Genomic DNA, 16,000 nt, shown 5'->3' with positions numbered 1-16,000 from the left:
TACCACATATCAGCGTGAGCCGGGAGCTGTGTTATTCCCCCTCATATATCACTGTACGGTCCCCTCTCCCCTATATAATAATAATACCACATATCAGTGTGTGCCGGGAGATGTGTTATTCCCCCTCATATATCACTGTACTGTCCCCTCTCCCCTATATAATAATAATAGCACATATCAGTGTGCTGGGAGCTGTGTTATTCCTCCTCATATATCACTGTACGGTCCCCTCTCCCCTATATAATAATAATACCACATATCAGCGTGTGCCGGGAGCTGTGTTATTCCTCCTCATATATCACTGTACGTTCCCCTCTCCCCTATATAATAATAATACCACATATCAGCGTGTGCTGGGAGCTGTGTTATTCCCCTCATATATCACTGTACAGTCCCCTCTCCCCTATATAATAATAATACCACATATCAGTGTGTGCCGGGAGCTGTGTTATTCCACCTCATATATCACTGTACGGTCCCCTCTCCCCTATATAATAATAATACCACATATCAGCGTGTGCCGGGAGCTGTGTTATTCCCCCTCATATATCACTGTACGGTCCCCTCTCCCCTATATAATAATTATACCACATATCAGTGTGTGCCGGGAGCTGTGTTATTCCCCCTCATAAATCACTGTACGGTCCCCTCTCCCCTATATAATAATAATACCACATATCAGCGTGTGACGGGAGCTGTGTTATTCCTCCTCATATATCACTGTACGGTCCCCTCTCCCCTATATAATAATAATACCACATATCAGTGTGTGCCGGGAGCTGTGTTATTCCTCCTCATATATCACTGTACGGTCCTCTCTCTCCTATATAATAATAATACCACATATCAGTGTGTGCCGGGAGCTGTGTTATTCCACCTCATATATCACTGTACGGTCCCCTCTCCCCTATATAATAATAATACCACATATCAGTGTGCCGGGAGCTGTGTTATTCCTCCTCATATATCACTGTACGGTCCCCTCTCCTCTATATAATAATAATACCACATATCAGTGTGTGCCGGGAGCTGTGTTATTCCTCCTCATATATCACTGTACGGTCCCCTCTCCCCTATATAATAATAATACCACATATCAGTGTGTGCCGGGAGCTGTGTTATTCCTCCTCATATATCACTGTACGGTCCCATCTCCCCTATATAATAATAATACCACATATCAGCGTGTGCCGGGAGCTGTGTTATTCCTCCTCATATATCACTGTACGGTCCCCTCTCCCCTATATAATAATAATACCACATATCAGTGTGTGCCGGGAGCTGTGTTATTCCTCCTCATATATCACTGTACGGTCCCCTCTCCCCTATATAATAATAATACCACATATCAGTGTGTGCCGGGAGATGTGTTATTCCCCCTCATATATCACTGTACGGTCCCCTCTCCCCTATATAATAATAATACCACATATCAGTGTGTGCCGGGAGCTGTGTTATTCCCCCTCATATATCACTGTATGGTCCCCTCTCCCCTATATAATAATAATACCACATATCAGTGTGAGCCGGGAGCTGTGTTATTCCCCCTCATATATCACTGTACGATCCCCTCTCCTCTATATAATAATAATACCACATATCAGTGTGTGCCGGGAGCTGTGTTATTCCTCCTCATATATCACTGTACGGTCCCCTCTCCCCTATATAATAATAATATCACATATCAGTGTGCCGGGAGCTGTATTATTCCCCCTCATATATCACTGTACAGTCCCCTCTCCCCTATATAATAATAATAATACCACATATCAGTGTGTACCGGGAGCTGTGTTATTCCCCCTCATATATCACTGTACGGTCCCCTCTCCCCTATATAATAATAATACCACATATCAGTGTGTGCCGGGAGCTGTGTTATTCCTCCTCATATATCACTGTATGGTCCCCTCTCCCCTATATAATAATAATACCACATATCAGCGTGTGCCGGGAGCTGTGTTATTCCTCCTCATATATCACTGTACGGTCCCCTCTCCCCTATATAATAATAATACCACATATCAGTGTGTGCCGGGAGCTGTGTTATTCCTCCTCATATATCACTGTACGGTCCCCTCTCCCCTATATAATAATAATACCACATATCAGCGTGTGCCGGGAGCTGTGTTATTCCTCCTCATATATCACTGTACGGTCCCCTCTCCCCTATATAATAATAATACCACATATCAGTGTGTGCCGGGAGCTGTGTTATTCCTCCTCATATATCACTGTATGGTCCCCTCTCCCCTATATAATAATAATACCACATATCAGCGTGTGCCGGGAGCTGTGTTATTCCTCCTCATATATCACTGTACGGTCCCCTCTCCCCTATATAATAATAATACCACATATCAGTGTGTGCCGGGAGCTGTGTTATTCCTCCTCATATATCACTGTACGGTCCCCTCTCCCCTATATAATAATAATACCACATATCAGCGTGTGCCGGGAGCTGTGTTATTCCTCCTCATATATCACTGTACGGTCCCCTCTCCCCTATATAATAATAATACCACATATCAGTGTGTGCCGGGAGCTGTGTTATTCCCCCTCATATATCACTGTACGGTCCCCTCTCCTCTATATAATAATAATACCACATATCAGTGTGTGCCGGGAGCTGTGTTATTCCCCCTCATATATCACTGTACGGTCCTCTCTCCTATATATAACACTATGGGGGGATATACATCACCTCAGGGGTCTCTGGGTAACATCAGCTTGTAGACCACCAGATCGGATAATGGCTGCTGGAAGGGATTGTGGCTCCGCCCCCGGCTGCATCACGTGCTGTAATCCTGCAGATGTGATTCGACATGACGACTGGGAGACAACAACAAGATGGCCGCCGCCTGTCATTACATAATGTAAAGTGTGCTACTCTAGTGATTTTTTTGTCAGTGTGTGATTGGATGATTTTTAGTCACATGACACAGATGGTATGTTGCTATAGAAACATGAGAAGTCTCTGCTGTATTATGAGAACATGGCCGCCGATTCTTCAGGCACAGAGGCCCCTGACACTTGGGGTGTGCTTGTAGTATGTAATAGTGCTCACACTACCTGTCAGGGACATATTAAAGAAGGTGACAGGGCGATTATCCTGGGGCCCTCACCCTCTGCCCCTGACTTGGACATGAGACCCTCCCTATTCAGCTTTGAGGTGCTGCACACACAGTTGTGGGAGATGAAATCCCTCAAGACACTTTCACTGAGCCGCCTGTGAGTCACAGTATCCCAGTGGACCGCAGACAGCTGCAGAGTGAGGCGCAATTTTACTCAGCACCTGAGACGACCTCGTTCCCTATTCCCAGTGTCACTCAGTGGCTGGAGAGAGTGTTAGTGCGCTGACTGACACTGACCAGGTGACTGAGGAGTGTGTTGGTGCGCTGACTGACACTGACCAGGTGACTGAGGAGTGTGTTAGTGTGCTGACTGACAACGACCTGGTGACTGAGGGGTGTGTTAGTGCGCTGACTGACACTGACCAGGTGACTGAGGAGTGTGTTGGTGCGCTGACTGACACTGACCAGGTGACTGAGGAGTGTGTTGGTGCGCTGACTGACACTGACCAGGTGACTGAGGAGTGTGTTAGTGTGCTGACTGACAACGACCTGGTGACTGAGGGGTGTGTTAGTGCGCTGACTGACACTGACCAGGTGACTGAGGAGTGTGTTGGTGCGCTGACTGACACTGACCAGGTGACTGAGGAGTGTGTTGGTGCGCTGACTGACACTGACCAGGTGACTGAGGAGTGTGTTGGTGCGCTGACTGACAACGACCTGGTGACTGAGGGGTGTGTTAGTGTGCTGACTGACACTGACCAGGTGACTGAGGGGTGTGTTGGTGCGCTGACTGACACTGACCAGGTGACTGAGGGGTGTGTTAGTGCACTGACTGACAACGACCTGGTGACTGAGGAGTGTGTTGGTGCGCTGACTGACAACGACCTGGTGACTGAGGGGTGTGTTAGTGCGCTGACTGACAACGACCTGGTGACTGAGGGGTGTGTTAGTGCGCTGACTGACAACGACCTGGTGACTGATGGGGTGTGTTAGTGCGCTGACTGAAAACGACCTGGTGACTGAGGAGTGTGTTAGTGCGCTGACTGACACTGACCAGGTGACTGAGGAGTGTGTTAGTGCGCTGACTGACAACGACCTGGTAACTGAGGGGTGTGTTAGTGCGCTGACTGACAACGACCTGGTGACTGAGGGTTGTGTTAGTGTGCTGACTGACACTGACCAGGTGACTGAGGGGTGTGTTGGTGCGCTGACTGACAACGACCTGGTGACTGAGGGGTGTGTTAGTGTGCTGACTGACACTGACCAGGTGACTGAGGGGTGTGTTGGTGCGCTGACTGACACTGACCTGGTGACTGAGGGGTGTGTTAGTGCGCTGACTGACAACGACCTGGTGACTGAGGAGTGTGTTGGTGCGCTGACTGACAACGACCTGGTGACTGAGGGGTGTGTTAGTGTGCTGACTGACAACGACCTGGTGACTGAGGGGTGTGTTGGTGCGCTGACTGACAACGACCTGGTGACTGAGGGGTGTGTTAGTGTGCTGACTGACACTGACCAGGTGACTGAGGGGTGTGTTGGTGCGCTGACTGACACTGACCAGGTGACTGAGGGGTGTGTTAGTGCGCTGACTGACAACGACCTGGTGACTGAGGAGTGTGTTGGTGCGCTGACTGACAACGACCTGGTGACTGAGGGGTGTGTTAGTGCGCTGACTGACAACGACCTGGTGACTGAGGGGTGTGTTAGTGTGCTGACTGACACTGACCAGGTGACTGAGGGGTGTGTTGGTGCGCTGACTGACAGCGACCTGGTGACTGAGGGGTGTGTTAGTGTGCTGACTGACACTGACCAGGTGACTGAGGGGTGTGTTGGTGCGCTGACTGACACTGACCAGGTGACTGAGGGGTGTGTTAGTGCGCTGACTGACAACGACCTGGTGACTGAGGAGTGTGTTGGTGCGCTGACTGACAACGACCTGGTGACTGAGGGGTGTGTTAGTGCGCTGACTGACAACGACCTGGTGACTGAGGGGTGTGTTAGTGCGCTGACTGACAACGACCTGGTGACTGAGGAGTGTGTTAGTGCGCTGACTGACAACGACCTGGTGACTGAGGGGTGTGTTAGTGCGCTGACTGACAACGACCTGGTGACTGAGGGGTGTGTTAGTGCGCTGACTGACAACGACCTGGTGACTGAGGGGTGTGTTAGTGCGCTGACTGACAACGACGTGGTGACTGAGGGGTGTGTTAGTGCGCTGACTGACAACGACCTGGTGACTGAGGGGTGTGTTAGTGCGCTGACTGACAACGACCTGGTGACTGAGGGGTGTGTTAGTGCGCTGACTGACAACGACCTGGTGACTGAGGGGTGTGTTAGTGCGCTGACTGACAACGACCTGGTGACTGAGGGGTGTGTTAGTGCGCTGACTGACAACGACCTGGTGACTGAGGGGTGTGTTAGTGCGCTGACTGACAACGACCTGGTGACTGAGGGGTGTGTTAGTGCGCTGACTGACAACGACCTGGTGACTGAGGAGTGTGTTAGTGCGCTGACTGACAACGACCTGGTGACTGAGGGGTGTGTTAGTGCGCTGACTGACAACGACCTGGTGACTGAGGGGTGTGTTAGTGCGCTGACTGACACTGACCAGGTGACTGAGGGGTGTGTTAGTGCGCTGACTGACAACGACCTGGTGACTGAGGGGTGTGTTAGTGCGCTGACTGACAATGACCTGGTGACTGAGGGGTGTGTTAGTGCGCTGACTGACAACGACCTGGTGACTGAGGGGTGTGTTAGTGCGCTGACTGACAACGACCTGGTGACTGAGGGGTGTGTTAGTGCGCTGACTGACATCGACCTGGTGACTGAGGGTGTGTTAGTGCGCTGACTGACAACGACCTGGTGACTGAGGGGTGTGTTAGTGCGCTGACTGACAATGACCCGGTGACTGAGGGGTGTGTTAGTGCGCTGACTGACAACGACCTGGTGACTGAGGAGTGTGTTAGTGCGCTGACTGACAACGACCTGGTGACTGAGGGGTGTGTTAGTGCGCTGACTGACAACGACCTGGTGACTGAGGGGTGTGTTAGTGCGCTGACTGACACTGACCAGGTGACTGAGGAGTGTGTTGGTGCGCTGACTGACACTGACCAGGTGACTGAGGGGTGTGTTAGTGCGCTGACTGACAACGACCTGGTAACTGAGGGGTGTGTTAGTGCGCTGACTGACAACGACCTGGTGACTGAGGGGTGTGTTAGTGCGCTGACTGACAACGACCTGGTGACTGAGGGGTGTGTTAGTGCGCTGACTGACAACGACCTGGTGACTGAGGAGTGTGTTAGTGCGCTGACTGACAATGACCAGGTGACTGAGGGGTGTGTTAGTGCGCTGACTGACACTGACCAGGTGACTGAGGAGTGTGTTGGTGCGCTGACTGACACTGACCAGGTGACTGAGGAGTGTGTTAGTGCGCTGACTGACAACGACCTGGTAACTGAGGGGTGTGTTAGTGCGCTGACTGACAACGACCTGGTGACTGAGGGGTGTGTTAGTGCGCTGACTGACAACGACCTGGTGACTGAGGGGTGTGTTAATGCGCTGACTGACAACGACCTGGTGACTGAGGGGTGTGTTAGTGCGCTGACTGACAACGACCTGGTGACTGAGGGGTGTGTTAGTGCGCTGACTGACAACGACCTGGTGACTGAGGGGTGTGTTAGTGCGCTGACTGACAACGACCTGGTGACTGAGGGGTGTGTTAGTGCGCTGACTGACAACGACCTGGTGACTGAGGGGTGTGTTAGTGCGCTGACTGACAACGACCTGGTGACTGAGGGGTGTGTTAGTGCGCTGACTGACAACGACCTGGTGACTGAGGGGTGTGTTAGTGCGCTGACTGACAACGACCTGGTGACTGAGGAGTGTGTTAGTGCGCTGACTGACAACGACCTGGTGACTGAGGGGTGTGTTAGTGCGCTGACTGACAACGACCTGGTGACTGAGGGGTGTGTTAGTGCGCTGACTGACACTGACCAGGTGACTGAGGGGTGTGTTAGTGCGCTGACTGACACTGACCAGGTGACTGAGGGGTGTGTTAGTGCGCTGACTGACAATGACCTGGTGACTGAGGGGTGTGTTAGTGCGCTGACTGACAACGACCTGGTGACTGAGGGGTGTGTTAGTGCGCTGACTGACAACGACCTGGTGACTGAGGGGTGTGTTAGTGCGCTGACTGACATCGACCTGGTGACTGAGGGTGTGTTAGTGCGCTGACTGACAACGACCTGGTGACTGAGGGGTGTGTTAGTGCGCTGACTGACAACGACCCGGTGACTGAGGGGTGTGTTAGTGCGCTGACTGACAACGACCTGGTGACTGAGGAGTGTGTTAGTGCGCTGACTGACAACGACCTGGTGACTGAGGGGTGTGTTAGTGCGCTGACTGACAACGACCTGGTGACTGAGGGGTGTGTTAGTGCGCTGACTGACACTGACCAGGTGACTGAGGAGTGTGTTGGTGCGCTGACTGACACTGACCAGGTGACTGAGGGGTGTGTTAGTGCGCTGACTGACAACGACCTGGTAACTGAGGGGTGTGTTAGTGCGCTGACTGACAACGACCTGGTGACTGAGGGGTGTGTTAGTGCGCTGACTGACAACGACCTGGTGACTGAGGGGTGTGTTAGTGCGCTGACTGACAACGACCTGGTGACTGAGGAGTGTGTTAGTGCGCTGACTGACAATGACCAGGTGACTGAGGGGTGTGTTAGTGCGCTGACTGACACTGACCAGGTGACTGAGGAGTGTGTTGGTGCGCTGACTGACACTGACCAGGTGACTGAGGAGTGTGTTAGTGCGCTGACTGACAACGACCTGGTAACTGAGGGGTGTGTTAGTGCGCTGACTGACAACGACCTGGTGACTGAGGGGTGTGTTAGTGCGCTGACTGACAACGACCTGGTGACTGAGGGGTGTGTTAGTGCGCTGACTGACAACGACCTGGTGACTGAGGGGTGTGTTAGTGCGCTGACTGACAACGACCTGGTGACTGAGGGGTGTGTTAGTGCGCTGACTGACAACGACCTGGTGACTGATGGGGTGTGTTAGTGCGCTGACTGAAAACGACCTGGTGACTGAGGAGTGTGTTAGTGCGCTGACTGACACTGACCAGGTGACTGAGGAGTGTGTTAGTGCGCTGACTGACAACGACCTGGTAACTGAGGGGTGTGTTAGTGCGCTGACTGACAACGACCTGGTGACTGAGGGTTGTGTTAGTGCGCTGACTGACAACGACCTGGTGACTGAGGGGTGTGTTAGTGCGCTGACTGACAACGACCTGGTGACTGAGGGGTGTGTTAGTGCGCTGACTGACAACGACCTGGTGACTAAGGAGTGTGTTAGTGCGCTGACTGACACTGACCCGGTGACTGAGGAGTGTGTCAGTGCGCTGACTGACACTGACCAGGTGACTGAGGAGTGTGTTAGTGCGCTGACTGACAACGACCAGGTGACTGAGGGGTGTGTTAGTGCGCTGACTGACAACGACCTGGTGACTGAGGAGTGTGTCAGTGCGCTGACTGACACTGACCAGGTGACTGAGGAGTGTGTTGCTGCGCTGACTGACCCGGTGACTGAGGAGTGTGTTGGTGTGCTGACTGACACTGACCAGGTGACTGAGGGGTGTGTTAGTGCGCTGACTGACACTGACCAGGTGACTGAGGAGTGGGTTGGTGTGCTGACTGACACTGACCAGGTGACTGAGGAGTGTGTTAGTGCACTCCTGACATTGACCCAGTGGCCGAGGAGTGTGTTAGTGCGCTGACTGACACCGACCCAGTGACTGAGGAGTGGGTTGGTGTGCTGACTGACACTGACCAGGTGACTGAGGAGTGTGTTGGTGCGCTGACTGACAACGACCTGGTGACTGAGGGGTGTGTTAGTGTGCTGACTGACACTGACCAGGTGACTGAGGGGTGTGTTGGTGCGCTGACTGACACTGACCAGGTGACTGAGGGGTGTGTTAGTGCGCTGACTGACAACGACCTGGTGACTGAGGAGTGTGTTGGTGCGCTGACTGACAACAACCTGGTGACTGAGGGGTGTGTTAGTGCGCTGACTGACAACGACCTGGTGACTGAGGGGTGTGTTAGTGCGCTGACTGACAACGACCTGGTGACTGAGGGGTGTGTTAGTGCGCTGACTGACAACGACCTGGTGACTGAGGGGTGTGTTAGTGCGCTGACTGACAACGACCTGGTGACTGAGGGGTGTGTTAGTGCGCTGACTGACAACGACCTGGTGACTGAGGGGTGTGTTAGTGCGCTGACTGACAACGACCTGGTGACTGAGGGGTGTGTTAGTGCGCTGACTGACAACGACCTGGTGACTGATGGGGTGTGTTAGTGCGCTGACTGAAAACGACCTGGTGACTGAGGAGTGTGTTAGTGCGCTGACTGACACTGACCAGGTGACTGAGGAGTGTGTTAGTGCGCTGACTGACAACGACCTGGTAACTGAGGGGTGTGTTAGTGCGCTGACTGACAACGACCTGGTGACTGAGGGGTGTGTTAGTGCGCTGACTGACAACGACCTGGTGACTGAGGGGTGTGTTAGTGCGCTGACTGACAACGACCTGGTGACTGAGGGGTGTGTTAGTGCGCTGACTGACAACGACCTGGTGACTGAGGGGTGTGTTAGAGCGCTGACTGACAACGACCTGGTGACTAAGGAGTGTGTTAGTGCACTGACTGACACTGACCCGGTGACTGAGGAGTGTGTCAGTGCGCTGACTGACACTGACCAGGTGACTGAGGAGTGTGTTAGTGCGCTGACTGACAACGACCAGGTGACTGAGGGGTGTGTTAGTGCGCTGACTGACAACGACCTGGTGACTGAGGAGTGTGTCAGTGCGCTGACTGACACTGACCAGGTGACTGAGGAGTGTGTTGCTGCGCTGACTGACCCGGTGACTGAGGAGTGTGTTGGTGTGCTGACTGACACTGACCAGGTGACTGAGGGGTGTGTTAGTGCGCTGACTGACACTGACCAGGTGACTGAGGAGTGGGTTGGTGTGCTGACTGACACTGACCAGGTGACTGAGGAGTGTGTTAGTGCACTCCTGACACTGACCAAGTGGCCGAGGAGTGTGTTAGTGCGCTGACTGACACCGACCCAGTGACTGAGGAGTGGGTTGGTGTGCTGACTGACACTGACCAGGTGACTGAGGAGTGTGTTGGTGCACTGACTGACACTGACCAGGTGACTGATGAGTGTGTTGGTCCGTTGGTGCAGTGCGCTGACTGACAAGTGTGTTGGTGCAGTGCGCTGACTGACGAGTGTGTTGGTGCAGTGCGCTGACTGACACCGACCCAGTGGCCGAGGAGTGTGTTAGTGCGCTCACTGACCCGGTGACTGACGAGTGTGTTGGTGCGCTGACTGACACTGTGTCGGTGACTGAGGAGTCGGTTGGTGCGCTGACAGACACTGAGCAGGTGACTGAGGAGTGTGTTGGTGCAGTGCACTGACTGACACCAACCCGGTGACTGAGGATTGTGTTGGTGCGCTGACTGACACCAACCCGGTGACTGAGGAGTGTGTTGCTGCGCTGACTGACACCGACCCAGTGACTGAGGAGTGGGTTGGTGCGCTGACTGACACTGACCAGGTGATTGATGAGTGCGTTGGTGCAGTGCGCTGACTGACACCAACCCAGTGGCTGATGAGTGTGTTAGTGCGCTCACTGACCCGGTGACTGAGGAGTGTGTTGCTGCGCTGACTGACACTGACCAGGTGACTGAGGAGTGTGTTGGTGCGCTGACTGACACTTACCAGGTGACTGAGGAGTGTGTTGGTGCGCTGACTGACACTGACCAGGTGACTGAGGAGTGCGTTGGTGCGCTGACTGACACTGACCAGGTGACTGATGAGTGTGTTGGTGCGCTGACTGACACTGACCAGGTGACTGATGAGTGTGTTGGTCCGTTGGTGCAGTGCGCTGACTGACAAGTGTGTTGGTGCAGTGCGCTGACTGACGAGTGTATAGGTGTGCTGACTGACACTGACCAGGTGACTGAGAAGTGTGTTGGTGCGCTGACTGACACTGACCAGGTGACTGAGGGGTGTGTTAGTGCGCTGACTGACACTGACCAGGTGACTGAGGAGTGTGTTGGTGCGCTGACTGACACTGACCAGGTGACTGAGGAGTGCATTGGTGCGCTGACTGACACTGACCAGGTGACTGATAAGTGTGTTGGTGCGCTGACTGACACTGACCAGGTGACTGATGAGTGTGTTGGTCCGTTGGTGCAGTGCGCAGACTGACAAGTGTGTTGGTGCAGTGCGCAGACTGACGAGTGTGTTGGTGTGCTGACTGACACTGACCAGGTGACTGAGGAGTGTGTTGGTGCGCTGACTGACACTGACCAGGTGACTGAGGAGTGCGTTGGTGCGCTGACTGACACTGACCAGGTGACTGATGAGTGTGTTGGTGCGCTGACTGACACTGACCAGGTGACTGATGAGTGTGTTGGTCCGTTGGTGCAGTGCACTGACTGACAAGTGTGTTGGTGCAGTGCGCTGACTGACGAGTGTGTTGGTGCAGTGCGCTGACTGACACCGACCCAGTGGCCGAGGAGTGTGTTAGTGCGCTCACTGACCCGGTGACTGACGAGTGTGTTGGTGGGCTGACTGACACTGAGCAGGTGACTGAGGAGTGTGTTGGTGCAGTGCACTGACTGACACCAACCCGGTGACTGAGGAGTGTGTTGGTGCGCTGACTGACACTGACCAGGTGACTGACGAGTGTGTTGGTGCGCTGACTGACACTGACCAGGTGACTGAGGAGTGTGTTGGTGCGCTGACTGACACTGACCAGGTGACTGAGGAGTGCGTTGGTGCGCTGACTGACACTGACCAGGTGACTGATGAGTGTGTTGGTGCGCTGACTGACACTGACCAGGTGACTGATGAGTGTGTTGGTCCGTTGGTGCAGTGCGCTGACTGACAAGTGTGTTGGTGCAGTGCGCAGACTGACGAGTGTATTGGTGTGCTGACTGACACTGACCAGGTGACTGAGGAGTGTGTTGGTGCGCTGACTGACACTGACCAGGTGACTGAGGAGTGCGTTGGTGCGCTGACTGACACTGACCAGGTGACTGATGAGTGTGTTGGTGCGCTGACTGACACTGACCAGGTAAATGATGAGTGTGTTGGTCCGTTGGTGCAGTGCGCTGACTGACAAGTGTGTTGGTGCAGTGCGCTGACTGACGAGTGTGTTGGTGCAGTGCGCTGACTGACACCGACCCAGTGGCCGAGGAGTGTGTTAGTGCGCTCACTGACCTTGTGACTGACGAGTGTGTTGGTGCGCTGACTGACACTGTGTCGGTGACTGAGGAGTCGGTTGGTGCGCTGACAGACACTGAGCAGGTGACTGAGGAGTGTGTTGGTGCAGTGCACTGACTGACACCAACCCGGTGACTGAGGAGTGTGTTGGTGCGCTGACTGACACCAACCCGGTGACTGAGGAGTGTGTTGCTGCGCTGACTGACACTGACCAGGTGACTGAGGAGTGTGTTGGTGCGCTGACTGACACTGACCAGGTGACTGAGGAGTGTGTTGGTGCGCTGACTGACACCGACCCAGTGACTGAGGAGTGTGTTGGTGCGCTGACTGACACCGACCCAGTGACTGAGGAGTGGATTGGTGCGCTGACTGACACTGACCAGGTGATTGATGAGTGCGTTGGTGCAGTGCGCTGACTGACAAGTGTGTTGGTGCAGTGCGCTGACTGACGAGTGTGTTGGTGTGCTGACTGACACTGACCAGGTGACTGAGGAGTGTGTTGGTGCAGTGACTGACACTGACCAGGTGACTGAGGAGTGCGTTGGTGCGCTGACTGACACTGACCAGGTGACTGATGAGTGTGTTGGTGCGCTGACTGACACTGACCAGGTGACTGCTGAGTGTGTTGGTCCGTTGGTGCAGTGCGCTGACTGACAAGTGTGTTGGTGCAGTGCGCTGACTGACGAGTGTGTTGGTGCAGTGCGCTGACTGACACCGACCCAGTGGCCGAGGAGTGTGTTAGTGCGCTGACTGACACCGACCCAGTGACTGAGGAGTGGGTTGGTGCGCTGACTGACACTGACCAGGTGATTGATGAGTGCGTTGGTGCAGTGCACTGACTGAGAAGTGTGTTGGTGCAGTGCGCTGACTGACGAGTGTGTTGGTGCGCTGACTGACACTGACCAGGTGACTGAGGAGTGTGTTGGTGCACTGACTGACACCGACCCAGTGACTGAGGAGTGGATTGGTGCGCTGACTGACACTGACCAGGTGATTGATGAGTGCGTTGGTGCAGTGCGCTGACTGACAAGTGTGTTGGTGCAGTGCGCTGACTGACGAGTGTGTTGGTGTGCTGACTGACACTGACCAGGTGACTGAGGAGTGTGTTGGTGCAGTGACTGACACTGACCAGGTGACTGAGGAGTGCGTTGGTGCGCTGACTGACACTGACCAGGTGACTGATGAGTGTGTTGGTGCGCTGACTGACACTGACCAGGTGACTGCTGAGTGTGTTGGTCCGTTGGTGCAGTGCGCTGACTGACAAGTGTGTTGGTGCAGTGCGCTGACTGACGAGTGTGTTGGTGCAGTGCGCTGACTGACACCGACCCAGTGGCCGAGGAGTGTGTTAGTGCGCTGACTGACACCGACCCAGTGACTGAGGAGTGGGTTGGTGCGCTGACTGACACTGACCAGGTGATTGATGAGTGCGTTGGTGCAGTGCACTGACTGACAAGTGTGTTGGTGCAGTGCGCTGACTGACGAGTGTGTTGGTGTGCTGACTGACACTGACCAGGTGACTGAGGAGTGTGTTGGTGCACTGACTGACACTGACCAGGTGACTGAGGAGTGTGTTGGTGCGCTGACTGACACTGACCAGGTGACTGATGAGTGTGTTGGTGCGCTGACTGACACTGACCAGGTGACTGATGAGTGTGTTGGTCCGTTGGTGCAGTGCGCTGACTGACAAGTGTGTTGGTGCAGTGCGCTGACTGACGAGTGTGTTGGTGCAGTGCGCTGACTGACACCGACCCAGTGGCCGAGGAGTGTGTTAGTGCGCTCACTGACCCGGTGACTGACGAGTGTGTTGGTGCGCTGACTGACACTGTGTCGGTGACTGAGGAGTCGGTTGGTGCGCTGACAGACACTGAGCAGGTGACTGAGGAGTGTGTTGGTGCAGTGCACTGACTGACACCAACCCGGTGACTGAGGATTGTGTTGGTGCGCTGACTGACACCAACCCGGTGACTGAGGAGTGTGTTGCTGCGCTGACTGACACCGACCCAGTGACTGAGGAGTGGGTTGGTGCGCTGACTGACACTGACCAGGTGATTGATGAGTGCGTTGGTGCAGTGCGCTGACTGACACCGACCCAGTGGCTGAGGAGTGTGTTAGTGCGCTCACTGACCCGGTGACTGAGGAGTGTGTTGCTGCGCTGACTGACACTGACCGGGTGACTGAGGAGTGTGTTGGTGCGCTGACTGACACTGACCAGGTGACTGAGGAGTGTGTTGGTGCGCTGACTGAAACTGACCAGGTGACTGAGGAGTGTGTTGGTGCGCTGACTGACACTGACCAGGTGACTGAGGAGTGCGTTGGTGCGCTGACTGACACTGACCAGGTGACTGATGAGTGTGTTGGTGCGCTGACTGACACTGACCAGGTGACTGATGAGTGTGTTGGTCCGTTGGTGCAGTGCCCTGACTGACAAGTGTGTTGGTGCAGTGCGCTGACTGACGAGTGTATTGGTGTGCTGACTGACACTGACCAGGTGACTGAGGAGTGTGTTGGTGCGCTGACTGACACTGACCAGGTGACTGAGGGGTGTGTTAGTGCGCTGACTGACACTGACCAGGTGACTGAGGAGTGTGTTGGTGCGCTGACTGACACTGACCAGGTGACTGAGGAGTGCATTGGTGCGCTGACTGACACTGACCAGGTGACTGAGAAGTGTGTTGGTGCGCTGACTGACACTGACCAGGTGACTGATGAGTGTGTTGGTCCGTTGGTGCAGTGCGCTGACTGACAAGTGTGTTGGTGCAGTGCGCTGACTGACGAGTGTGTTGGTGTGCTGACTGACACTGACCAGGTGACTGAGGAGTGTGTTGGTGCGCTGACTGACACTGACCAGGTGACTGAGGAGTACGTTGGTGCGCTGACTGACACTGACCAGGTGACTGATGAGTGTGTTGGTGCGCTGACTGACACTGATCAGGTGACTGATGAGTGTGTTGGTCCGTTGGTGCAGTGCGCTGACTGACAAGTGTGTTGGTGCAGTGCGCTGACTGACGAGTGTGTTGGTGCAGTGCACTGACTGACACCGACCCAGTGGCCGAGGAGTGTGTTAGTGCGCTCACTGACCCGGTGACTGACGAGTGTGTTGGTGGGCTGACTGACACTGAGCAGGTGACTGAGGAGTGTGTTGGTGCAGTGCACTGACTGACACCAACACGGTGACTGAGGAGTGTGTTGGTGCGCTGACTGACACCAAGCCGGTGACTGAGGAGTGTGTTGGTGCGCTGACTGACACTGACCAGGTGACTGAGGAGTGTGTTGGTGCGCTGACTGACACTGACCAGGTGACTGAGGAGTGTGTTGGTGCGCTGACTGACACTGACCAGGTGACTGATGAGTGTGTTGGTCCGTTGGTGCAGTGCGCTGACTGACAAGTGTGTTGGTGCAGTGCGCTGACTGACGAGTGTGTTGGTGTGCTGACTGACACTGACCAGGTGACTGAGGAGTGTGTTGGTGCGCTGACTAACACTGACCAGGTGACTGAGGAGTGCGTTGGTGCGCTGACTGACACTGACCAGGTGACTGATGAGTGTGTTGGTGCGCTGACTGACACTGACCAGGTGACTGATGAGTGTGTTGGTCCGTTGGTGCAGTGCACTGACTGACAAGTGTGTTGGT

General features: G+C 54.3%; 2 protein-coding genes across 2 annotated transcripts in view; one reads left to right on the top strand and one right to left on the bottom strand.

The window, feature by feature from the left end:
- The window catches only part of LOC134983560 (oocyte zinc finger protein XlCOF6-like), a 75,977-nt gene extending 73,205 nt beyond the window's left edge, over positions 1–2,772 (bottom strand). The window contains exon 1 of the mRNA XM_063949215.1: positions 2,702–2,772. The gene's annotated coding sequence lies outside the window, so the exon portion shown is untranslated. The remainder of the gene's footprint in view (positions 1–2,701) is intronic.
- The window catches only part of LOC134983565 (lactase/phlorizin hydrolase-like), a 744,668-nt gene that overhangs the window by 525,147 nt on the left and 203,521 nt on the right, over positions 1–16,000 (top strand). The window lies entirely within an intron of this gene.

The sequence above is a fragment of the Pseudophryne corroboree genome, assembly GCF_028390025.1.
Source record: "Pseudophryne corroboree isolate aPseCor3 chromosome 3 unlocalized genomic scaffold, aPseCor3.hap2 SUPER_3_unloc_18, whole genome shotgun sequence".
Taxonomy (NCBI): domain Eukaryota; kingdom Metazoa; phylum Chordata; class Amphibia; order Anura; family Myobatrachidae; genus Pseudophryne; species Pseudophryne corroboree.
The sequence above is the reverse complement of the archived record's forward strand: the minus strand, read 5'-3'. Positions and strand labels throughout refer to the sequence as shown.